Source organism: Pongo abelii, chromosome 7 (assembly GCF_028885655.2).
Source record: "Pongo abelii isolate AG06213 chromosome 7, NHGRI_mPonAbe1-v2.0_pri, whole genome shotgun sequence".
NCBI classification, from domain to species: Eukaryota; Metazoa; Chordata; class Mammalia; order Primates; family Hominidae; genus Pongo; species Pongo abelii.
Window position 1 is genome coordinate 61,695,949 of NC_071992.2, and position 27,287 is coordinate 61,723,235.

General features: G+C 42.4%; 1 long non-coding RNA gene across 1 annotated transcript; it reads right to left on the reverse strand.

Moving 5' to 3' along the window:
- Positions 1-27,258, reverse strand: LOC134761829 (uncharacterized). Its single transcript, XR_010140980.1, has 4 exons — positions 23,403-27,258; positions 12,401-19,324; positions 2,486-2,544; positions 1-2,178 (listed from the first exon to the last, which is right to left on the reverse strand). It is a non-coding gene; the product is annotated as an uncharacterized LOC134761829 (long non-coding RNA).
- Between the last annotated feature and the right edge of the window lie 29 nt (positions 27,259-27,287).

Genomic DNA, 27,287 nt, shown 5'->3' on the forward strand with positions numbered 1-27,287 from the left:
CTCATATACAAGGTGTTTTAATTTTTATTTTTCCAAAACAACCTTCAGAATGCTTGCTTGCGAGGTTCTTAGAAGGTCTTTTTCAAGATAAAAATATATCTGTATAAATAGGCATTTGTGTTTTCTTCTGGTACTTTTCTCATTTTGAATATTTAAAACTTTTAATCTATATTCCATCAGAAACTTATTTTTGTGACATAAACATCAAGTTTTCTCCAAACAGCAGGCATTTCATTTACTAATAATTCATCTTTTTCTACTAACATGAAACGTCACCATTATCAACTTCTAAATTCTTACATATATTTGGGTAGTTCTGGATTTTCTATTCTGTTCTATTCATTTATGTCTTTTCAGCTGCTGGTAAACAATTTGTGGAAATAGTATATTTTGATACCTAGAAAGGCAAGTCTTTTTCCATACAATAGTAAAAGACAGCATGTGTAACTTAAAAATGTTAAAACTTTTATATTTTTATTTGGGCTTAGGTAAAAGTGATAAATATAGAAAGAACTCACATCTTGAGAAAAATGAATCTTTCCATTTAAGGACATGAACCATCTTCCCATTTCAGTTTCTTTCTAAGATTCCTCAGTGAAGAACATATTTATATAGGGATACATTGACATAAAATGCACACTGGATTTTATCTGAAGAATAGCCCAGAAGTCGACATATTATGGGAATTATTTCTCATTACACACCTTTCTCTAATGCGTATAACATTGTTTTAAATGTGTACATTAAAAATATCTGCTGCATAGACTTAATTTTGCAAGTTAAACCACTTTAAAACAGTCTATTAAGTGTTATATAAAGGAAATTATTATTGGATTGGAAATCAGCCAAAGTTTTTTGTGTTTCTGCTAATAAAGAGGCCTTTGTGCCAACCTCTCTGAGGTTTCCACACTCAGGGTGCTGTGGGGCCTGCAGAGGCAAGAAAGCCAGCCCTCCCCCATCCCACAGGAGGGCAAATCCCCACCCCATCCCCGCACATTCCACCTCCTCCCAGCCCCAGGACTGGTTACCTCTTCTTCTTGTCCCTCTTGTTCACGCCAGGGCCCCTGAGCCCGACGATGAGATCCGCTCTGGGGACTTTACCCCATCAGGCAGCTCTGTGGAGCTTGCCCAGATCTTCTTGATGGACGTGGTATCTTGGCTCCAAAAAGGCGATGTCGTTGTGGTCTCCCAGAGAGCCTACGTTGTTCTTGCCACTGCCCCCGCAGCAGGGGAAGCAGTGGCAGCACCAATTGCCCATCTTGCTGCTGAGGCCAAAGGGCTTCTTCATAGCGGAGGCAGCCGGCTTTGAAGAAACCTCAACCCCCATCCTCTTTTACCAGCCTGGGGAGCCAAGTAGTAGCTAGCCAATCACCTCTGCCAACAAATTTCACCAACAAGCAGGAAACTCTAGGTTTCCAATCTGTTAGAGGAGAAACGTCAGGCCCAGCCAAAACCCGCCAAAGCAGGGGAGCCCAGCCCAGGCGGGGATAGGCCAAGCCCAGCGGGATTTGAAAGGCCACACCCACCTGGGGAAATCCCACTCCCACCCGGCGTGGGGAAAGCCCACACCCACCCCACGCCCACCCAGGGAAGCCCACGCCCACGCCCACCTGGAGAAAGGCCAAGCCCCTCCACCCACCCGCCGAGGAAACACCCAGCCCAGCCAGGGGAATGCCAACCCCAGCCAAGAAAAGGTCAAGCCCAGCAAAGGAATGCCCAGGGAGGAAATGCCAATCCACTTGAGGACCACAAAGCGAAGCGACCAACGCCAAGCCAAGCAAGGAACGCCAAGTCAAGCGACCAACACCAAGCCAAGCGAGGAACGCCAAGCCAAGCCGTTACACACGCATGCGCAGAACACCAAGCCAAACCGCTGCGGCGTGCGCGTGCGGCGTACCTCAGATGGCAAGTTACTGCACCTGGCACAGTGTCCGACGTGTGCAACCCGCATGCTTGTAAGTTCTGGTGCCACAAATGTCAGTGACAGCCTTGTGTTCCCGCCAGACTTCGTGGAAACTAGTCAAGCTTCAGGCCATTGAGAAGGAGAGGCAGCCCGTGGGAAAAGGCGTCTACAAGCAGGACTGGGGCCAGAGCGCCTGGAACTTGAGGATGCTGACTGTCTCCTCTGAAGAAAGGCCCGAAGACACTCGTGGCAGTGCTATGCCCAGGTAGCCGCAGCTGCAGGGGGAGGGGCAGGCTGGCGGAACTCGCTGCAAATGGCCTAAAAATCGTGGAACATAAGCCGCCCACGGTCCCCAGGCCCTGCTGGGCGGGGGGAGGAGCACGAGCACCTACCACTGACGGTGAGATGCAGAAAGGCATCCCTATGTGCAGATCCTGGGAACAGGATGCTGCAAGCCCCAGGGCGCCAGATCAGGCAACCCTGTCAGCACAGTTGAGCTGGACCCGGGCAGTGGTGCTGTGACCCTCCTGCGGGGACCCTCCTGCTACACAGCTCCACGTGGCCAGGCTCCAGGGTACTCACCCGAACAGCAGGCGCTTTGGTGTGGGATGAAAAATGGATTCCGAACCTGGGACACAGACCTGCTCTTGCCAACAAAAGTAGAGAGGAAGACAATTAGCAGTGCAAAAAGAATGTATTCTTTTGTAACTCGAGTCTTGCCTGATCTGCAGGGTTAAGCTAAGGCTCCTCTTGCTTGATACTAAATGAACTTTTGAATGAAATAGAGAAAAAGAAAGAAGACACACACACTAAATCGCCTTGTCCCACTGTGATCCCCTGAGCCAGCAAGCAAGGGGAGGCCTGGCCTCCTGGGCCCTCTCCCCACCTGAGGGCAGAGCAGTTTCCTCCAGGGTTGCAGGGAGCAGCTGGGCTCAGTGGGGCTGGGCCACCCTTCCTTCGTTTATGGGCATCCCCACACCTGCATTCCCCCACGCAGAGTTCCGTGATCTGGGTTCAAATCCCAGCTCCGACCCTCAGCACCTGTGCCACCTGGCAAATGCCTTACCCCCAGGCACTTGCTGTCTGTGTCCTTCTCGACAGGAGGGATGGGAGCCGGTGTCCCTGGCATGCAGTGTTGTGACAGTAAAACACAAGCGGGAGCAGGCAGACACATGGACAGGGGCCTGGCTGCTGGGGGTGCTCACCAGAGGGCATCAACCCATCTGCCTATGTGGTCTTGCAAGTCTCAGCATTTATTAGGCACCTGACTATGGTAGACAGCTGAACAAAGCCCTGAGCTGCCCTGGGGAATGTGACCAGGGTGATGGACCAGGAAGGACAGTTGGGGTGCTTGGCACGAGTAAGGAGGGGCCAGAGAAATGCCAGTCTCTTCCCACCAGCTATGGGTCCTGGATCATCTGTATGGGGCACCGAGAACCCAGAGATGCCACAAGGTTTGAGCCGCATCCTGGGCTTCCTGAATTCCAGCCCAGCCATGGCCCGGGCTTGGGGGTACTTTGGGATCTTAGTTGGGATGAGGAGGGGCTAGGTGACACTCCTCCTATGTCCCAGGATCTGATCAAGAAGGTGGTGCCCTGTCACTGCCTGGGACCATCTGGTCTCAGTGAAACAATTAGGGTGGGAAGACCCTAGCACCCACCTTCTGGGCCACCAACACCCAGGTCCACAGTGTGGCCACCTGAGTCAGCACCACTTGCCTTGGGAGCCAGAGCATGAAGGCCCAGACAAGACTAGCATGGTGGAGCAGTGGATGCAGGTAGGCAGGATGTGCTGTGCAGATCCAAAGGACCCCTCTCTGGAGACTTGGGCATAACCTCTCTATCTTAAAAAAAATCATTGCCTGTAATCTCAGCACTTTGGGAGGCCGAGGCGGGCGGATCATGAGGTCAGGAGATCGAGACCATCCTGGCTAACACAGTGAAACCCCGTCTCTACTGAAAATACAAAAAATTAGCTGGGTGTGGTGGCGGACACCTGTAGTCCCAGCTACTCAGGAGGCTGAAGCAGGAGAATGACATGAACCCGGGAGGCAGAGCTTGCAGTGAGCCAAGATCGTGCCACTGCACTCCAGCCTGGGCAACAGAGCAAGACTCCATCTCAAAAAAAAAAAAAAAAAAAATCATTGACACCCGTAATATTTTACCTATTTACCTATTTTACTCATTTATAGGGTGCATACGAGTGTTTATTACATGCAGTGAATGTGTATTCTGGCTACTTTGAAATATTGTTGCTTAGCTACCCTAGTCTGCTGTCAAACATTACACCTTATTTCTTCTAACTGTATGTTTGCGCCCAATAGCCACCCTCTCTTCATTCTCCCTTCCACACACCCGGTCTTCCCGGACTCTAGTATCTGCCATTGTATTCTCTGTGTCCATGAGATCAAGTTTTTTTAGCTCCCACATGTGAGTGAGAACCTGCAGTATCTGTCTTTCTGTGCCTGGCTTATTCCACTTAACATAATGACTTCCAGATCGACCCATGTTTTTGCAAATGATATGATTTCATTATTTTTTATTGCCAAATAGTATTTTATTGTATACATTTTGCACATTTTACTTAGCTATTCATTTGTTGATGGATACTTGGGTTGATTCTGTATCTTTGCTATTGTGAATAGTGCTGTGATAAACATGACAACGCAGGTATCCCTTTGCTACACTAAAATTTTTTTTTTTTTTTGAAAGAATCTCACTCTGTCACCCAGTCTGGAGTTCAGTGGTGCAATCTCGCCTCACCGCAAGCTCCGCTTCCTGGGTTCAAGTGATTCTCCTGCCTCAGCCTCCCCAAGTAGCTGGGATTACAGGTGTGCACCACAATGCCTGGCTAATTATTTTTTGTATTTTTAGTGGAGATGGGGTTTCTCCATGTTATCCAGGCTGGTCTCAAACTCCTGACCTCAAGTGATACACCTGCCCCAGCCTCCCAAAGTGCTGGGATTACAGGCATGAGCCACCACGCCTGGCCTGAACTCTTTCCTTTGGATAAATACCCAGTAGTGGGAACGTTGGACCATACAGTACTTCTATGTTTAAGTTTTTTAGAATTCTCCATACTGGTTTCCATTGTGGTTATACTGATTTGCATTCCTACTGACAGTATAACAGAGTTTCCATTTCTCTGCATTCTCACCAGCATCTGTTATTTTTTGTCTTTTTAATAATAGCCATTCTGAGGTGAGATGATATCTCGTTGTGGTTTTGATTTGCATTTCCCTGATCAATGATGTTGAGCATTTTCTCATATACCTGTTAGCCATTTGTAAGTCTTTTGAGAAATGTCTATTCCTGTCCTTGGCCCATTTTTAATGGGATTGTTTTGTTACTTTTGAGGAATTTGAGTTCCTTGTATACTCTGCATATTAGTCCCCTGTCAGATGAGTAATTTGCAGTTATTTTCTCCCATTCAAGAGGCTGTCTCTTCACTGTGTTGTTTCTTTTCCTGTGCAGAAGCTATATCCCACTCATCTATTTTTGCTTTTGTTGCCTGTGCTTTTGAGATCTCAGCCATAAATTATTTGCTAAACCAATGTCCTGAAGAGTTTTCCCTATGTTTTTTTCTAGCAGTTTCATAGTTCCAGGTCTTACATTTAAGTCTTTAATCTATCTTGAGCTGGCTTCTATCTTCTACCTTAGAAATGGAAGTTCAGAATGATTTTGCTGAGATAGTAAGAAGACTGTGCATAACTAGAAATAATGGTCAGGAGAAAGCCATTGTGTGTTAATAAGGGGGCATTTTTTGTTTGTTTTTGAGATGGAGTCTCACTGTCACCAGGCTGGAGTGCAGTGGTGCGATCTTGGCTCACTGCAACCTCTGCCTCCCAGGTTCAAACAATTCTCCTGCTTCAGCCTCCCGAGTAGCTGGGACTACAGGTATGCACCACCACACCTAGCTAATTTTTGTATTTTTAGTAGAGATGGGGTTTCACCATGTTGGCCAGGATGGTCTAGATCTCTTGACCTCGTGATCTGCCTGCCTTGGCCTCCCAAAGTGCTGGGATTACAGACATGAGCCACTGCACCTGGCCAATAAGGGGGTATTTTTGTATATTTCTTTCTCAGAAACAAAGAGGCCAATTCCACATCGAAATTAAATGTATGATTTTCAAAAAGGACGCCTTGAGAATCTAACCAAATCTAACCCTTATTTAAAATTATTTGGTAAACTATGTCACTTGAGGTAGAGGAAGATAAGAATTACAGGAAGTTGAATTCTTGAAAAACCCACAAAAATGTACTGTGCTTGGAGAGAAACTTGTAAAAGTTATTGCCCCTTTACTATGATTTGCTATGAAAAATACTGTAATATATCACTACTTTTATTTGATAAGATTTTAGCTGATTAAAGTTTTGGTCTTAATTGCTATTTTACAAAATAGATGCTCACTCTGAGCATATACTTCTACAACCAGTTTTAGGAACTTAAAATTTTTATATAATTTCATATGTTGTTACAAGAATAGTACCAAGAATGATCCTTCTCTTAATCAGGACTCACCAATTTCTAACATTTTGTTCCATTTTGTATCATTTGTCTATTTACATACCTTTTTTTTAGTAATTTGAGAGGAAATTATGGACATAATCACCCCTAGGTGTGTATTTCCTAAGAATAAGGGTATTTTTTTTTTTTTTTTTTTTTTTGAGATGGAGTCTAGCTCTGTCGCCCAGGCTGGAGCGCAGTGGTGCGATCTCAACTCACTGCAAGCTCCGCCTCCCAAGTTCCTGCCATTCTCCTGCCTCAGCCTCCCGAGTAGCTGGGACTACAGGTGCCCGCCACTACATCTGGCTAATTTTGTATAGTTTTAGTAGAGACAAGGTTTCACCTGTGCTAGCCAGGATGATCTCGATCTCCTGACCTCGTGATCTGCCCACCTTGGCCTCCCACGTCTGGCCACCACACCTGGCCAGAATAAGGGTATTCTTTTACCCAACTCCAGAATAATTATTAAAATTGGGATTTTTTGGGGGGAGGGGGGACGAGGTGTTGCTCAGGCTGGAGTGCAGTGGCACGATCTTGACTCACTGCAGCCAGTGAGCTACCTCAGCCTCTGGAGTAGCTGGGACTACACGTTTGTGCCACCATGCCCAGCTAATTTTTGTATTTTTGGTAAAGACAGAGGGGGTGGAAATCTCACCATGTTGCCTAGGCTGGTCTCCAACTCCTGGCCTCAAGCAATCCTCCCACCTCACGCTCCCAAAGTGCTAGGATTACAGGCCTGAGCCACCATACCTGGCCTGATCCCAGTTTTAGAAAAACTCTGTATCTAAGTGTACGGATATGTTGGGTAATCACTTTCAAATTTTGGAAACTTTGCTTTTTTATATAATCAGAAGGATTCCATAAATGTACTTTGACTTGAAATAATATTTTACTGAGGCCAGAGATACATAGCTGTGACCTGGACTAGTTCTTCTCATCACCTCCCCTCCCCACACCCTGCAGGTCCTGAGGTCAGTGGCCTTCCTGCCTGAGTCTTGGCTGCCTATGCTGCTGGCCATGGGTGAGAGGACAGCCTGCCCAATGAGTGTCAGTGTGCTTGTTGTTTGTGTGCTTCTGTTGCATTTCTTGTATCTCGTTTTTTGCTTTTGCCATCTCTGTTTCTCCCTTTCCTCCCTGAGTCCTGCACTGGCAGTGCACTACCCACCTCTGAGTGGAGGGCAAGCCAGGCCCATGGCCACATGATCCACTCCCTCAGAAACACTCAGTTATGCCTATTTGAATTAATGACTGGAAGCCCATGTGTTTAGAAATTTCACTTTCAATAATAGATTCTGCCCTACCACCCTATTGCAGGCATGGCAAATTATTGCAAGGAACGCACGTACTACATCCAGTCCTATCAGCAACCGACTAAAGCCTTTCCCATAATAGCATCCTCAACAACCTTTTAATGACATTCTGTCAGCAGATTTTTTCTATTGGAGAAAACATTAGAGAAAAACTGCTTGAGTTTTGTTGGAAGAGACTGTATCTGGTACAGTGAGCAACAAATACAGCAGTAAAACCAAGACATCAATACTTGGGTTCACATTTCACAACTAAAAAAGAAATTCAGAATTCCACACAATTGGAAGACTACTCAAATAGAAAATCTCAAAGTGAGGATTCTCAGAGATCCTCCAGGAGCAACTGATCTGCACAAGCAGACAACTGACCCAAGACCTTCAGAATAAGCAGTGAGAGTGGACGGTGGATAGCTTCTGTCTAACACATCAGACCAAGACTCCTAATTCCTGTTTTGGTTTTTACCTGCTTGCTTATAACCATCCTTCTCATATTCTATAGACCCCTTTTTGTCATCCATTCAGCATGACTCTTTTGCTCTTTTTTCCATCTTTATTATAAGAGTTAGGTCAGAACATACTCATTCTAATGCCATTCTTAGATAATCCCAAAGAGTAGCCACTGTCCTCGATCCTCCTGACTGCTAGATATGCTGGATAAACTTCTGGCAATTCTGGTTTCATCAAATGGGACCACAGGCATCATAGCAAATGGCATTTTCACTTGCACCTACGTTGACAGTTAACCCTAAAAAAGTCAACCTGTGACTTGCTAGAGTCCCTTTCTTCCAGAAAGATAATGACTAATATCAATGCCAATGATTGGTCATTTTGCCAATATTTACCATTTGTTACAATCTATTGATCAGACCCTCAGTAACTATAAATTTGAATTCACCAGACTTTGTAGGGCAATAGGCCAAATACCTGCCACACAGAAGAGACTGACAGAGTTCCAACTATATAACCTAGCTGGTGTAAGGCCTTAGTTTTTACACTGTGAACAACTCCTTATCTCCCTGATTTCTGTGTATGCCTGCTAAATACTTCCTTTGTGGCCAGAACAGATGGTCCTATTTGCCTCAGACTAACACTTTATCCACTTTGGTAGAAAGAGTACTTCGAGAATTGTCTATATATACACAGACCCTAAATATATAATGGGCAAGACTAGAAATCCAACTCAGATATGAGCTCCAAAATGAGTCCACTCAACTATTCAGAGCTATTACTTGGAGAAATTACTGACTCATTGTTTATGTGAACAATAAGGGCAGTGTTCCCAGTGGTGGGAGTCATACAAATAGTAACGAGAGTAAAAAACCTATTACTAACTGTAGACATTACTGACGACAGCACCTCTGCCCAAGATGAGGTAGAGATACACAATCGCAGTGCTCTAGAGTTCTTGTCGCCTTCATGACAGCGTCTGTGCCATTAACACTTCTTGTGTTTGATCGATCAAAGAGGCAAGGTGGAGTCTGCTTTCAGAGTAGCAAGCTCTGAATAAATGGGCTTTCCTTTTCTCATTTGGGTGGTCTTTATTTCCACAGACAGTCCATAAAATGAAAGGTTCTGTGCTATTTTAGAAGAATGTCTAGGAGTAACTGTGACAATCCCCTTCCCACACCCCCAGCTTTCCGGCCATGGACAGGAGCTTTTTCCTCTCTGTGGTCCCAGCTTCAAGTCATCATGAAGCCACTGCAACGCCTCCTGCAGTGGAACCTGAGAAAACGAAGCTCTTGGCCTTACTCTGGAGGTGGCACCCAAGTCTCAAGAACAACACGCATGTGTGCCAGGCAGCAAAAGAAAGGGTGAGTTCTCATCCCCTGCAGGCTGCAGGATGCAGCACAGGATGCTCGGAGCTCACTATTCAGTGTATGTCTGCTAACCACCGCCTGCCTCTTGCTATACTGCTGAAATTCTCAATGCCTTGGTCTTTCTGCTTTCTTGGCTGTCACATTGGCACATTCTGTGGTGCTATGAAATGACTCAAAAGGATCTCTCTCAATCATGTCTGAGTAACAAAACTGACTTCAAGTATCCTGAAAACAGAGGAGGTCAAAATCCAGAAGACAGGGCCACCTATTTCCTCCATCTGATGGTCTAGCCTGTCTTAAACCAGAGGATCACAGCGCATCTTGTGATCTCAGCCTCCTGGATCAGTCATTGTCTAGCTTTGATCATAACCATGAGAAACTGGAGCAGAAGATGAATGTGCAGAATGCTCTGGCTTGTCCCTATCCTGGGAAATTATTGTCCAGCAAATATGTAGCTGTCTAAAGCAGTAGAAGACAGCTGGTATACCTCGTCATAGGAAGCACTGAAGAGTGCTTTTTCTTTCATCTAGCAAGTCTCAATTCTTGTTTATATTCTAAATCAGAACATAAAATCATGGGCCAGGACTGTATAGAGCAAACATAAATTCTATACACATATACATGGCCAGGACTCACTTAAATGGCTATATATAGGAGCAAAGAGGCTGGGAAGAAACAGCCAACACAGTTAACACACAGCCTACAGGAGGGGAGAAAATGTGCCCAAACTGTGCATCTCCACCAAGTCCTAGTAGCTAGAATCTACAAGGACCTTACATAAATCAAGAACAAAAAAAGAATCCCAGTAAAAAATGGACAAAGGACATGAACACAGACCTGTCAGAAGAAGACCTAGTAGAGACCAACAGACACGAAAACATGCTCAAGCTAACTATCATCAGAGAAATCCAACTCATGAGGACAAGGAGGTACCAGCAGCATTTCACGCCAGTCAGAACAGCCACTAGTCCAAAGTCAAAAGAGAACATGTTGGCGAGGTAGCGGAGGAAACAAAACTCTGTTATACTGTTGGTAGGAATGCAAAATTGACCTCATACTGCAGAAAGCAGTTTGAAGACTTCTCAATAATAAAGAAAAAATAAATAAATAAATAAATAAATAAATAAATAAATAAATGGATGGAAAGCAACTACCCTCCGACCAAGCAATCCTGGGTATCCTTTGGGTATCTACCCGAAGGAAAATAAATGTTTCTATCAAGAAGGACACACACCCTCGCACGTTCACAGGAGTGCTATTCCCAAGTGGGAAGATGTGGAAATAACCTAGGTGCCCACCAAGAGTAAATAAGATTTGAAAAAATGTGATACATTTGCTAAAAGGCCAGCAAGGATGATCAAACACAAACAAAATCATGCCCCTGGCAGCAACATGGATGGAATTGGAGGCCACTAGGCTGGGTGAAATAAGGCAAGAACAAAAAACCAAATAATGCAGGTTCTCACTGACAAGCAGAAGCTAAACACCAAATATGCCTGAACATAAAGATGAAATCAACAGATGCTGGGGATGACCAGACAGGAAAAGGACGGAAACAGAAAGCCCTGGAGGAAGAACGACCCCACTGGTACTGTCTCCACTGCCCAGGTGACAGGTGCACTGGGATCCCAAGCTTCAGCATCCTGCTGTATAGCCATGTAGCTGGCCTGCAGGTGTACCCCTTGATCACAATAAAAGTAGCTGTTGTTTTAGAAAATCCAGGTTTGGAACTAAAAATAGGAAAAAGTAAATAAAACAAGAAAACACACACGAAGCAAAACAAAACAAAACCTATAGTAACCTAACCCACACATTAGTGGCATAAACTTAGGAAGATAACCGACTGGACAAAACAAGGGGCCATATAATCAACCCAAAATTACAGACAGCGAACACATTTCCCACCCTCCCCACCTCACCCTGGGAAGCATGCCAAAGGCACAGTGGTTGAAAAAACCAGGTATTCATGTGCAGAGGACTGAAATAAACCCTTCTGTTGCACAAGATCCAAAAAGCAACATAAAGTCCACCAAACATGTAAGTGCAATCCTGAAATCAAAAAACTCCAAGGAAAATGCACAGAGTGAGCATCAATTTTGGGGAAACTTGAATCCCTATACCTAAGCTGCAAACAGGAAAGGAAAACATAGGAGCCAAATACTCACAGACTGTACAATGGCTTCGCCATCTCCCTTCTCAATAGGACACAGAAATCACTGCTAACGAAAGCAAATATAACCACGTGAGGCTAAGGACAACTAACTTCCCAGAGAGAAAACAGCAAACCCAAACTGAAGCCATCCTACAGACTGGGAGAAAATTATGGAAAAATCATGGAAAAGCCTGTTATCTAACATACATCAGAAACTAATGGTTCTAAGTGGGCAAAACATAAAAACGCATACACAAGCTGAAAATGCCCAGAGGACCTGCGTGGACATTTCTTAAAAGAAGACCTTACATTGACTCTTGGGTAACAGAAAAATTTCTTCAAATCAGCTATCATCCCCCAAACGTAAATCCCAACCACCCACACTCACATACTGTCCAACTTCCCTGGAGGATGAGTATGACCAGAAAGAGCAATAAATTTTTCTGAAGGCAAGGGCCTTCAGAAAAAGTATGTAGACTTGCAGACACAGGAATTCTTATCTCCTATTGGTGGTAATGTAAACTCCCATAAACACTAGGAGAAACATCTGGAGGTTCCTGAAAGAATCAGCAGTACAACTACCAGTTCTTCATCTAGCCATCCCAACACTGGGTATACCTGTAAAGCAGAAGAAATTCATACCTTAAGGAGATACCTGCCTTCCCATGTTTCATGAGGCACTAGAGACAATAATCAAGGTATGGAGTCAACCTACCTGTCCATCCACAGATGAAGACATGCAGAAACTGAAGGATATATGCACAAGAGAATACTCTTGAGCCATCAAACTTCTGGACATCAGGTCACTTCCAGCAAGGTGAAGAAACCTGGAGGACATGAAGTTAAATGAAATAAGCCAAGCAGAGGAAGGCAAACACAAACTCTGCATGATCTCCCCAACATGGGAATCTCACAAAGTCAATCTTCTTACAGAGGTATCCATGTCAATAGTGGGTACCAGAGGCTGGAGGGAGGACTGGAAACAGCTACAAAGTGACACTCAGATGAGAGGCAGGAATTCTGGTGTTATACAGCACAGCAGGGTGACGAGGCTTAATAATATCCTAGCATAATATCCCACAGAATGGGCAGGGAGGATTCGGAATGCTCTCCCCACCAAGAAATCACGTCTGTAGCATGAAACAGAGATGAGCTAGGTCCTGCAGTTTGATCATGACACTAGTGGTACATATGTCAGAAGGTCCCCTGCACCCTCTAAGTATACACATAGACCATGTGGAAATTCTTGTTTTCACAATAGGATCACAACACCCTACTAAAAATCCTGCAGGAGAATGAAACGCCCTGCATCCCCAAAGCAGTTCCTACACATACAAACTTGGTAGAGTGCATCACATGCCTCCATTTTAAATTACTTTGCAAAGCCTTAGCTACCCAAACTATATATGTGATTGGCATTAACAGGGTAACACAGGTCAACGGACACAATAAGGGTGCCAAGGGGCAAACCCAAATTGATGTGGAGTGAGCACATGTTGGAAAAGAATCCCAAAAGTCACCACAGGAAGGGAGAGCCTGTTCATCGCATCATTCTGAAAATGCGAGATCCCTAGTAAAATAACAAAAAGGGGTTCCTACTGTGTGAAATTCACAATAATCCACTCAACATGGACGTAAGACCTACACACAAAACTGGAAGCCATCACTCTCCTAGGAGAAAGCGTCTGGTGTGCAGATACCTGGGTCAACCTGGATCTGTGCTCATGCTTTGCAAAAAGGAAAACAAAAAATATAGGGGAAAGAAAAGAATACAAACAATCAAAACTCACTGACAATGGATTCGTATGCCAGTGGATTGCTTTTACTTCACCAGTCACCAGGGGAAAATCAAAACTTTGCACACATGTGAAACCACATCAGACTGTATGGCTTGTGTGCAAGAAAGAATAAAAACAATGAATGAAAAGAAAAAAGCATCTAAAGGATGATAGGAGAATTCTGAGGAAAAACACAGCTATTGAGGCATTTTTTGGAAAATATAAGTAACTAACACTACTAAAACAATGAATGAAAAGGAAAAACATCTAAAGGATAAGAGAATTTGAAGGGAAAACACAGCTATCGATGCATTTTTTTGAAAACGTGTAAGTAACATTACTAATTAGCAGAAAACAACAGAAAAGAGAAAGTAATTACTGAGCCAAAACTGTGCAAGGAACCTGAATATCCTTTTCTGCAAAGAACACAAAAAATTGAAAACAAGTTTACCAACACTTAGTTAATCATGGGAAAAAAATGAAACTCAGAACAAGATCAGATACCCTGTCCTTCTCCGTGGAATGAATATTACAAAGTCCTTCATATACTTTAAAACAAGGGAAACCACAAACACTGGTGTGAATCTCCAGAACAGGGAGCTCTCTTATCCATAATTGTTGACAAAGTAAATTAGTATGCAAACTACAGAGACCAGTTGGAGGTTCCACAGAAAACTAAAAATACAACTACCATTTCATTTAGCTTTGCTACTGCTTGGTGTGCAGTGGAAGCACTTGAAACCAGTACATGGAAGTGGTATCTGCCTTCCCATACTGACTGTGGCACCAGTCACAAAAGACAAGATAAGGAATCAACCTACCCGTCCACCCACAGAGAATGGGATCCAGAAACTGCAGTACCCATTCACAAATAAATACTCTTCAGCTAGACATGCATACTGAAATCATGTCATTCACAGAAACATAGTGGATCCTGGAGGACATTATCGTAAATGAGACACATTAGGCCAAGAAAGGCAAACCTCACATCATCTCATTCACGAGGACTATAAGACACTTTATCTCATATAGACCTAGAAACACCATAGTGCTTGCCAGGGTTGGAGTGGAAGGTGGGGCATGGGCAGGGATACGAAATGGGTACAAAGTGACAAGTTCCATAAGAGGAATGAAACCTGCTGTTCTATTCCTCAGCAGGGTGACTAGGGCTAACATTATCAGAGGGTAGTTTCCAAGACAGCCAGAAAGGAGGGTTCTGGCTGTCCTCACCTCAAAGACATGATAACTCTACAAGGCAAAAAGAGATGCTAAATACACTGATTTCATCACTATGCAATGCATGCACAGACCCAAATGTCCCACTCTAACCTCTATTTGTACACATTTATGTATGGGCCAATTTTGTTTTTTGAAAGCAATGTAAAGAAACAATGATAAAATTCCTGTTGGACCACAAAACTCCCTGAAACTGCAAAGCCAAGCTGGAAGATCCAGACTACATCAGATGGACCACACTCCCTGATTTCAAATTTCATGACAGAGACATAGACCTGCCTCCACCTGGACAGAATAGAGAACCTGGAAGTAATCCCGCACACCTACAATCATCTGACCTTTGAAAAGACTCAAAACTCAGCAATGGAGAAAGGACTCCCTATGCAATGAATGGTGCTAGGAGAGGCGGCTAGACACATGCAAAAGATTAACACTGGAGCCCTACCTGTCACCATATGCAAAAATTGACTCAAGGTGAACAAAAGATTTCAGAAGAAGACCTCAAACTATAAAAGTCCTAGAAGAAAACCTAGGAAATACCTGTCTCAACATAGGCTTTGGTAAAGCATTTAGATAACTTAGTCCCTAAAAGCAACAGCAAGAAAAACCAAAATAAAAAGGTTGGGCCTAAGAAACTGAAAGACTGCCAGATAGCAAAAGAAATCACCAGCACAGTAAATGCCTATATAGCCTACAGGATGGGAGAAAATGTTCCCAAACTATGCTTCTGACCAAGGTCTAATAGCCAGACTGTAACATGACCTTAAAAAAAATCAAGAGTCAGAAAAACAAATAATCCAATCAAACAATGGACAAAGGACATGATGTACAAGCAACCAACAGAAGAAAAAACGCTCAACATCACTAATCATCAGAGAAATGCAACTCACACACACACTGAAATACCATCTTACACTGGTCAGAATGGCCATTTGTCCTAAGTCCAAATAGTAACATGGTGGCAAGGCAGCAGAGGAAAGCGAACACTGCTACACTCTTGGTGGGAATAAAAACCAGCTCTCACACTTTGAGAAGTGGTTTGAAGATTACTCAAAGAACTTAAAACAGAACTACCATCTGAATAGAGCAATCCCACAACTGAGTATCTACACAAAGGGAAATAAAGCCTTCTTTCAAAATGACACATACACTGGTATGTTCTTGGAAGTGCTATTCATAAGAAAAAAAAAAACAAAATAAAATCAACCTATGTGCCCATTAACAGTTGATGATTAGGTTTTTAAACTTGCAGTACACAGACACCAAAAACTCCTACACAGCTTAAAAAATTTTCGTGTCCTCAGCAGCAACAAGGATGGACCTGGAGGCCACTATGCTAAGCAAAGTAATGCAAGAACAGAAAATCTAATACCACATGTTCTCATTTATACACTGAAGCTAAACACGGAACACACCCACAGATACTGGGGACTACCAGACAGAAAATGGAGGGAGACAGTAAATGTTGGTGGAAGAACCATCTGATTGGTACTATTGCTCACTGCCTGGGTGATGGGGTTCTTTCGGAACCCAAGCTTCACTATCCTGCTATATACCCATGTGGCCAACCTGCAAGGTGCACCCTTTAATCAAAATACAAGTAGGTATTATTTTAGAAATCAAGATTAGGAGCTGAAAAAAAATTATTAAGGAAGAGAAAACCTAGAATGATCCAAACAATCTGCTACTGGCACACACACAGAAAAACAACTGAATGAACAAAATCAGGAAGCCAAATAAGCAACCCAAAATTATATACAGTTAACATATTTTGCAAAAGCTCACCAAAGGCATAACAGTTGAGAAAACTGGATATTCCTATGCAAAAGACTGAAACAGTTCTCTTATGCTGCACAATATGCAAAAACACCAAATCAATTGAACACCCAAATCCAATTCTGAAACCAAAAAACTCCAAGGAAAAAACACAGGGTCAGTGTATATTTTGGGGAAACTTGAATCTGTGCACACAGGTTGCAAACGAGAAATTTTAAAAAACAAAAGGAAAAATTAGGGGGAAAATACCCATAGACAATACAATGATTTGCCATCTTTTTTTCTTGATGGAACACAGAAATCACTGCTGACAAAAGCAAATATAAACATGTGAGACAAACACTTTAGAGTTTCTGCATGGGACAGAAAACAATGAACCCAAAGAGACAGCATCCTACCTTGGGAGAAAGACTGACTGGAGGAAAACTGTGGAAAATCATAAATTTGAAAGCGGTTGTTATCCAACATATTCAAACACTAAAGCTACTAAGCGGGGAAAAGATTAAAAAAAATACACAAGCTAAAAATGTGCAAAGGACCAGCACAGCCACTTCTTCAAAAAAGACATGAAACTGATTCACAAGTGAAACAAAAGTTTCTCCACATCACTAATCACTCCAAACATGTAAGTCAGAATCACACTCAGATACCATCAAACTTCACCGAGAATGAATATGACCATAAACAGCAATAAAATTTTTGGAAGGCAGCAGTGTAGACTTGAAAAAGAGAAACTCGGCCGGGCGCGGTGGCTCACGCCTGTAATCCCAGCACTTTGGGAGGCCGAGACGGGCGGATCACGAGGTCAGGAGATCAAGACCATCCTGGCTAACATGGTGAAACCCCATCTGTACTAAAAATACAAAAAAAGAATTAGCCGGGCATAGTGGCGGGCACTTGTTGTCCCAGCTACTCGGGAAGCTGAGGCAGGAGAATGGCGTGAACCCGGGAGACAGAGCCTGCAGTGAGCCGAGATCGCACCACTGCACTCCAGCCTGGGCAACTGAGCAAGACTCCATCTCAAAAAAATAAATAAATAAAAAGAAAAAGAAAAAGAAAAAGGGAAACTCTTACACGCTATTGGTCGCAATGTAAATTAGTGTATATAATACTGTGAAAAAAGCTGGAGTTTCCGCAACAAATTAAAAATACAATTACTAGTTCTTCCAGTCATCCCCACACTGGGTATGCATTTAACGCAAAGGATATCCATTTCTTAAGGAGTTATCTGCCTTCCCATGTTTCATGAAGCACTATTCACAATATCCAAGATATGGAATCAACCTACCTGACCATCCACAGATGAAAGGATAAAGAAACTGCAGTATATCTGCATAATGCAATGCACTCCTTGAGAAGAAAATGTCATTTTCATTTGGAGCCATACAGATGAACCTGGAAAATATGTTAAATAAAATAATCCAGGCATAGAAAGATAAGCACAGAATCATCTCACTTACATGAAATTCAAAAAACTTCACGTTCAATCAGTAGAAGGTACAGTACTAGTGTTCTGAGAAAAGTGGAAGGAGGGGTTGGGAGTGATTGGTTATGGAAACAAACTTGCAGTTAGTTAAGAGAAACACATTCTTGTATTCTATACCACAGCTGGGTGACACTGGTTAACAAAAAAAAAAAAAAAAAAAAAGTTTTTTTCTTTCTTTTTTTCTTTTTATTTTATTATTATTATACTTTAAGTTTTAGGGTACATGTGCACAATGTGCAGGTTAGTTACATATGTATACATATGCCATGCTGGTGTGCTGCACCCATTAACTCGTCATTTAGCATTAGGTATATCTCCTAAAGCTATCCCTCCCCACTCCCCCCACCCCACAACAGTCCCCAGAGTGTGATGTTCCCCTTCCTGTGTCCATGTGTTCTCATTGTTCAGTTCTCACCTATGAGTGAGAATATGCGGTGTTTGGTTTTTTGTTCTTGCGATAGTTTACTGAGAATGATGATTTCCAATTTCACCCATGTCCCTACAAAGGACATGAACTCATCATTTTTTATGGCTGCATAGTATTCCATGGTGTATATATGCCACATTTTCTTAATCCAGTCTGTCATTGTTGGACATTTGGGTTGGTTCCAAGTCTTTGCTATTGTGAATAGTGCCACAATAAACATACGTATGCATGTGTCTTTATAGCAGCATGATTTATAGTCCTTTGGGTATATACCCAGTAATGGGATGGCTGGGAAAAAAAGCTAGAAGGGAGCAATTTGAATGTTCTCACAACAGAGAAATAATACCTTCATGAAGGAATGGATATGCTAAGTACCCTGATGTGATCATTACTAAAAACATACATGTATCAAAATGTCCCAGAGGAAAAAAAAAGTACCAGCATACCCTCTACTTACATACTTTATTATACACAGAAATTTAAGAAATGTGAATACACAATGCTAATGTTCATATGGAACCACAAATGGTCCTGAATATCTAAGGAATCCTGAGAAACACAAACCAACTTGGAGGATTCACAATCCCTGATATCAAAATTATATTGCAAAGCTATAAGTATCCAAAATACCTGCTACTGTGACATGAAATGCCACTGTGCTCCAGCCTGGGTGAGAGAATGAGACTCTGTCTCAAAAAAATATATACTGTTAGAAAATTTCAGGGAATCATGAGTGAGAACTGGTTCTTACCAAACATGTACACAGAAAAAAAAAAATACTAAGTAGCATCAAAATATATATCCAAACTAATTGGGCAAAGACCCTGAATAGACATGAATAAACATCTCTGCAAAGATGATACAAAACTGACCAACAGGTAAGAGAAAAGGTCCTTAACATCACTATTCATCAGAAAAAAAACGAACTTCAACCAGCTAACATCATAATGACAGGATCAGATTCACACATAACAATATTAACTTTAAATGTAAATGGACTAAATGCTCCAATTAAAAGACACAGACTGGCAAATTGGATAAAGACTCAAGACCCATCAGTGTGCTGTATTCAGGAAACCCATCTCACGTGCAGAGACACATATAGGCTCAAAATAAAAGGATGGAGGAAGATCTACCAAGCAAATGGAAAACAAAAAAAGGCAGGGGTTGCAATCCTAGTCTCTGATAAAACAGACTTTAAACCAACAAAGATCAAAAGAGACAAAGAAGGCCATTACATAATGGTAAAGGGATTAATTCAACAAGAAGAGCTAACTATCCTAAATATATATGCACCCAATACAGGAGCACCCAGATTCATAAAGCAAGTCCTGAGTGACCTACAAAGAGACTTAGACTCCCACACATTAATAATGGGAGACTTTAACACCCCACTGTCAACATTAGACAGATCAACGAAACAGAAAGTCAACAAGGATACCCAGGAATTGAACTCAGCTCTGCACCAAGCCGACCTAATAGACATCTACAGAACTCTCCACCCCAAATCAACAGAATATACATTTTTTTCAGCACCACACCACACCTATCCCAAAATTGACCATATACTTGGAAGTAAAGCTATCCTCAATAAATGTAAAAGAACAGAAATTATAACAAACTATCTCTCAGATCACAGTGCAATCAAGCTAGAACTCAGGATTAAGAATCTCACTCAAAACCGCTCAATTACGTGGAAACTGAACAACCTGCTCCTGAATGACTACTGGGTACATAACAAAATGAAGGCAGAAATAAAGATGTTCTTTGAAACCAACGAGAACCAAGACACAACATACCAGAATCTCTGGGATGCATTCAAAGCAGTGTGTAGAGGCAAATTTATAGCACTAAATGCCCACAAGAGAAAGCAGGAAAGATCCAAAATTGACACCCTAACATCACAATTAAAAGAACTAGAAAAGCAAGAGCAAACACATTCAAAAGCTAGCAGAAGGCAAGAAATAACTAAAATCAGAGCAGAACTGAAGGAAATAGAGACACAAAAAACCCTTCAAAAAATAAATGAATCCAGGAGCTGGTTTTTTGAAAGGATCAACAAAATTGATAGACCGCTAGCAAGATTAATAAAGAAAAAAAGAGAGAAGAATCAAATAGATGCAATAAAAAATGATAAAGGGGATATCACCACTGATCCCACAGAAATACAAACTACCATCAGAGAATATTACAAACACCTCTACGCAAATAAACTAGAAAATCTAGAAGAAATGGATAAATTCCTCAACACATACACCCTCCCAAGACTAAACCAGGAAGAAGTTGAATCTCTGAATAGACCAATAACAGGAGCTGAAATTGTGGCAATAATCAATAGCTTACCAACCAAAAAAAGTCCAGGACCAGATGGGTTCACAGCCGAATTCTACCAGAAGTACAAGGAGGAGCTGGTACCATTCCTTCTGAAACTATTCCAATCAATAGAAAAAGAGGGAATCCTCCCTAACTCATTTTATGAGGCCAGCATCATCCTGATACCAAAGCCTGGCAGAGACACAACCAAAAAAGAGAATTTTAGACCAATATCCTTGATGAACATTGATGCAAAAATCCTCAATAAAATACTGGCAAACAGAATCCAGCAGCACATCAAAAAGCTTATCCACCATGATCAAGTGGGCTTCATCCCTGGGATGCAAGGCTGGTTCAATATACGCAAATCAATAAATGTAATCCAGCATATAAACAGAACCAAAGTCAAAAACCACATGATTATCTCAATAGATGCAGAAAAGCCCTTTCACAAAATTCAACAACCCTTCATGCTAAAAACTCTCAATAAATTAGGTATTGATGGGACGTATCTCAAAATAATAAGAGCTATTTATGACAAACCCACAGCCAATATCATACTGAATGGGCAAAAACTGGAAGCATTCCCTTTGAAAACTGGCACAAGACAGGGATGCCCTCTCTCACCACTTCTATTCAACATAGTGTTGGAAGTTCTGGCCAGGGCAATTAGGCAAGAGAAGGAAATCAAGGGTATTCAATTAGGAAAAGAGGAAGTCAAATTGTCCCTGTTTGCAGATGACATGATAGTATATCTAGAAAACCCCATTGTCTCAGCCCAAAATCTCCTTAAGCTGATAAGCAACTTCAGCAAAGTCTCAGGATACAAAATCAATGTACAAAAATCACAAGCATTCTTATACATCAATAACAGAGAAACAGAGAGCCAAATCATGAGTGAACTCCCATTCACAATTGCTTCAAAGAGAATAAAATACCTAGGAATCCAACTTACAAGGGATGTGAAGGACCTCTTCAAGGAGAACTACAAACCACTGCTCAAGGAAATAAAAGAGGATACAAACAAATGGAAGAACATTCCATGCTCATGGGTAGGAAGAATCAATATCATGAAAATGGCCATCCTTCCCAAGGTAATTTACAGATTCAATGCCATCCGCATCAAGTTACCAATGACTTTCTTCACAGAATTGGAAAAAACTACTTTAAAGTTCATATGGAACCAAAAAAGAGCCCGCATCGCCAAGTCAATCCTAAGCCAAAAGAACAAAGCTGGAGGCATCACGCTACCTGACTTCAAACTATACTACAAGGCTACAGTAACCAAAACAGCATGGTACTGGTACCAAAACAGAGATATAGATCAATGGAACAGAACAGAGCCGTCAGAAATAATGCCACATATCTACAACTATCTGATCTTTGACAAACCTGACAAAAACAAGAAATGGGGAAAGGATTCCCTATTTAATAAATGGTGCTGGGAAAACTGGCTAGTCATATGTAGAGAGCTGAAACTGGATCCCTTCCTTACACCTTATACAAAAATCAATTCAAGATGGATTAAAGACTTAAATGTTAGACCTAAAACCATAAAAACCCTAGAAGAAAACCTAGGCATTACCATTCAGGACATAGGCATGGGCAAGGACTTCATGTCTAAAACACCAAAAGCAATGGCAACAAAAGCCAAAATTGACAAATGGGATCTAATTAAACTAAAGAGCTTCTGCACAGCAAAGGAAACTACCATCAGAGTGAACAGGCAACCTACAAAATGGGAGAAAATTTTCGCAACCTACTCATCTGACAAAGGGCTAATATCCAGAATCTACAATGAACTCCAACAAATTTACAAGAAAAAAACAAACAACCCCATCAAAAAGTGGGCAAAGGACATGAACAGACTCTTCTCAAAAGAAGACATTTATGCAGCCAAAAAACACATGAAAAAATGCTCACCATCACTGGCCATCAGAGAAATGCAAATCAAAACCACAATGAGATACCATCTCACACCAGTTAGAATGGCAATCATTAAAAAGTCAGGAAACAACAGGTGCTGGAGAGGATGTGGAGAAATAGGAACACTTTTACACTGTTGGTGGGACTGTAAACTAGTTCAACCCTTGTGGAAGTCAGTGTGGCGATTCCTCAGGGATCTAGAACTAGAAATTCCATTCGACCCAGCCATCCCATTACTGGGTATATACCCAAAGGACTATAAATCATGCTGCTATAAAGACACATGCACACGTATGTTTATTGCGGCATTATTCACAATAGCAAAGACTTGGAACCAACCCAAATGTCCAACAATGATAGACTGGATTAAGAAAATGTGGCACATGTACACCATGGAATACTATGCAGCCATAAAAAAAGATGAGTTCACGTCCTTTGTAGGGACATGGATGAAATTGGAAATCATCATTCTCAGTAAACTATCGCAAGAACAAAAAACCAAACACTGCATATTCTCACTCATAGGTGGGAATTGAACAATGAGAACACATGGACACAGGAAGGGGAACATCACACTTCGGGGACTGTTGTGGGGTGGGGGGAGAGGGGAGGGATAGCATTGGGAGATATACCTAATGCTAGATGACGAGTTGGTGGGTGCAGCGCACCAGCATGGCACATGTATACATATGTAACTTACCTGCACGTTGCGCACATGTACCATAGAGCCTAAAGTATAATAATAATAATAATAAAAAGAAAAAAAAAAAAACACATTCCGGTTGGGCACAGTGGTTCATGCCTGTAATCTCAGCACTTTGGGAGGCTGAGGTGGGCGGATCACTTGAGGTCAGGAGTTCAAGACCAGCCTGGCCATGGTGAAACCCTGTCTCTACTAAAAATACAAAAAAATTAGCCAGGCATCATGGTGCACGCCTGTAATCCCAGCTACTAAGGAGGCTAAGGCATGATAATTGCTTGAATTCAGGAGGCTGAGGCTGCGGTGAGCCGAGATCTCGTCAATGCACTCCAGCCTGCGTGACAGAGCAAGACTCAGTCTCCAAAAAAAAAATTTAAAAACCACACACACATTCAGATGCCATTTCACTTACTGGAATGAATGTTACTAAAAATATTTTTAAAAACTTTTTTTGAGACAGAGACTCACTCTGTCACCCAGGCTGGAGTGCAGTGGCATGGATCATGACTCACTGCAGTCTTAACCTCCGGGGCACAAGTGATCCTTCCACCTCAGCCTCCTGAATACCTGGAACTACAGGCACGCACCCACCACACCTGGCTAATACTTTTTTATTTTTGGTACAGATAAAGTTTTGCCATGTTGCCTAGGCTGGTCTCGAATTCTTGGGCTCAAGCAATCCTGCCCACCTTGGCCTCCCAAAGTGCTTGGATTATAGGCATGAGCCACCATTCCTAGCCACACACACACACAAAAATCTAAAAAAGAAGAATGCTGGTATGGATTTGAAGAAAAGGGAACTCTTTTTTCCAGTTGGGGGAAAGATAAATTAGTATATACATTATGGTAAAGAGTTGGAGTTCCCTCAAAATTTGAAAATACAACTACCAGGAGGCCAATGTGGGCAGATTGCTTGAGCTCAAGAGTTCAAGACCAGCCCAGGCAACAGGCAAAACCCTCTATCTACAAAAGTTAGGCAGGCATGGTGACACATGCCTGTGGTACCAGGTACACAGAGGCTGAGGTGGGAAAATTTCTTGAGCCTGAGATGTGGAGGCTGCAGTAAGCCAAGACTGTTCCACTGCACCCCAGCATGGACAACAGAGCGAGACCCTGCCTCAAAAAAAAAGAAAGAAAATACAACTACCATATAATCTAGCATTCCCACTACTGGGTATGCCTCCAAAGCAAATGAAATCAGCATCAGAGATCAGAAAGAGACAATGGGGACAGAGATTTTCTTCATCAAACTCTTTTGGGAAAACCAATATCCATATGCAAAGAATGAAACAGGACCCTTCCGTTACACAATGCACAAAAATCAACTCAAAATGGATTTAAAACCTCAACACAAGACCTGAAACCATGAAACATCATAAAATTCCTGTAAGAAAAGACAGGAAGCTTACTTTCAGGGCAACTTGAATCCATACTCACAGGTTGCAAGGAGTGAAAAAAAAAAAAGAAAAGAAACAAAAGAAAAAAAGGAATACACAGGGGTATAATCACATTGAAAATGGAATCATTTGTGAAATATCTTAATTGGGCACCAAAATTCCAAGCAAGAAAAGCAAAAATAGACATGCATAGCTCCATCAAAGTGAGAAGTTTTTGCAAGGCAAAGGAAACAATGAACCCAATGAGAAAGGCTGGGAGAAAATTTCAAGGCTTACATATCTGCTAATGGGTCGTTATGGAAAATATGCAACACATTAACAATACTAGGTAGCAGTCCGGTTCCAAGATGGCCGAATAGGAACAGCTCCGGTCTGCAGCTCCCAGTGTGCTCAACGCAGAAGATGGGTGATTTATGCATTTTCAACTGAGGTACTTGGTTCATCTCATTGGGACCAGTTGGGCAGTGGCTGCAGCCCACAGAGGGTTAGCCAAAGCAGGGTGGGGCATCGCCTCACCCAGGAAGCACAAGGGGTCAGGTTATTTCCCTTTCCTAGCCAAGGGAAGCCATGATAGACTGTACCAGGAAAATCGGGACACTGCCACCTAAATACTGCACTTTTCCAACAGTCTTAGCAAACAGCACACCAGGAGATTACATCCCATGCCTGGCTCAGCAGGTCCCATGCCTGGCTCAGCAGGTCCCATGCCTTGCTCACTGCTAGTGCAGCAGTCCAAGATTGAACTGTGAGGTGGTAGCCTGGTTTGGAGAAAGGTGTCCACCATTGCTGAGGCTTGAGTAGGTAAACAAAGCAGCCAGGAAGCTCGAAATGGGTGGAGCCCACCACAGCCCAAGGAGGCCTGCCTGCCTCTGTAAACTCTACCTCTGGGGGCAGGGCATAGCTGAACAAAAGGCAGCAGAAACTTCTGTAAACTTAAATGTCCCTATCTGACAGCTCTGAAGACAGCAGTGGTTCTCCCAGCACGGTGTTTGAGCTCTGAGAACGGACAGACTGCCTCCTCCAGTGGGTCCCTGACCCCCGTGTAGCCAAACTGGGAGACACCTTATACAGCCGGGTGCCCTTCTGAGATGAAGCTTCCAGAGGAAGGATCAGGCAACAATACTTACTGTTCTGCAATATTTGCTGTTCTGCAGCCTCCGCTGCTGATACCCAGGCAAACAGGGTCTGGAGTGGACCTCCAGCAAACTCCAACAGACCTGCAGCTGAGGGACCTGACTGTTGGAAGGAAAACTAACAAACAGAAAGGAATAGCATCAACATCAACAAAAAGGACATCCACGCCAAAACCCCATCTGTAGGTCACCATCATCAAAGACCAAAGGTAGATAAAACCACAAAGATGGGGAGAAACCAGAGCAGAAAAGCTGAAAATTCTAAAAACCAGAGCGCCTCTTCTCCTCCAAAGGATCACAGCTCCTCACCAGCAACGGAACAAAGCTGGACGGAGACTGACTTTGACAAGTTGACAGAATTCAGAAGGTCAGTAATAACAAACTTCTCCGAGCTAAAGGAGGATGTTCGAACTCATCACAAGGAAGCTAAAAACCTTGAAAAAAGATTAGACAAATGGCTAACTGGAATAAACAGTGGAGAGAAGACCTTAAATGACCTGATGGAGCTGAAAACCATGGCACGAGAACTACGTGACATATGTACAAGCTTCAGTAGCCAATTCAATCAAGTGGAAGAAAGGGTATCAGTGATTGAAGATCAAATTAATGAAATGAAACAAAGAGAAGTTTAGAGAAAAATGAGTAAAAAGAAATGAAAGACCTAGAAAGAGACTTAGACTCCCACACAATAATAATGGAAGACTTTAACACCCCACTGTCAATATTAGACAGATCAACAAAACAGAAGGTTAACAAGGATATCCAGGACTTGAACTCAGCTCTGCACCAAGCAGACCTAATAGACATCTACAGAACTCTCCACCCTAAATCAAAAGATTATACATTCTTCTCAGCACCACATCACACTTATTCCAAAATTGACCACATAGTTGGAAGTAAAGCACTCCTCAGCAAATGTAAAAGAACAGAAATCACAACAAACTGTCTCTCAGACCACAGTGCAATCAAATTAGAACTCAGGATTAAGAAACTCACTCAAAAACGCACAACTACATGGAAACTGAACAAACTGCTCCTGAATGACTACTGGGTAAATAACAAAATGAAGGCAGAAAAAAGATGTTCTTTGAAACCAATGAGAACAAAGACACAATGTACCAGAATCTCTGGGACACATTTAAAGCAGTGTGTACAGGGAAATTTATAGCACTAAATGCCCACAAGAGAAAGCAGGAGAAATCTAAAATCGACACCCTAACATCACAATTAAAAGAACTAGAGAAGCAAGAGCAAACAAATTCAAAAGCTAGCAGAAGGCAAGAAATAACTAAGATCAGAGCAGAACTGAAGGAGATGGAGACACAAAAAAACCCTTCAAAAAATCAATGAATCCAGGAGCTGGTTTTTGGAAAAGATCAACAAAATTGATAGACTGCTAGCAAGACTAATAAAGAAGAAAAGAGAGAAGA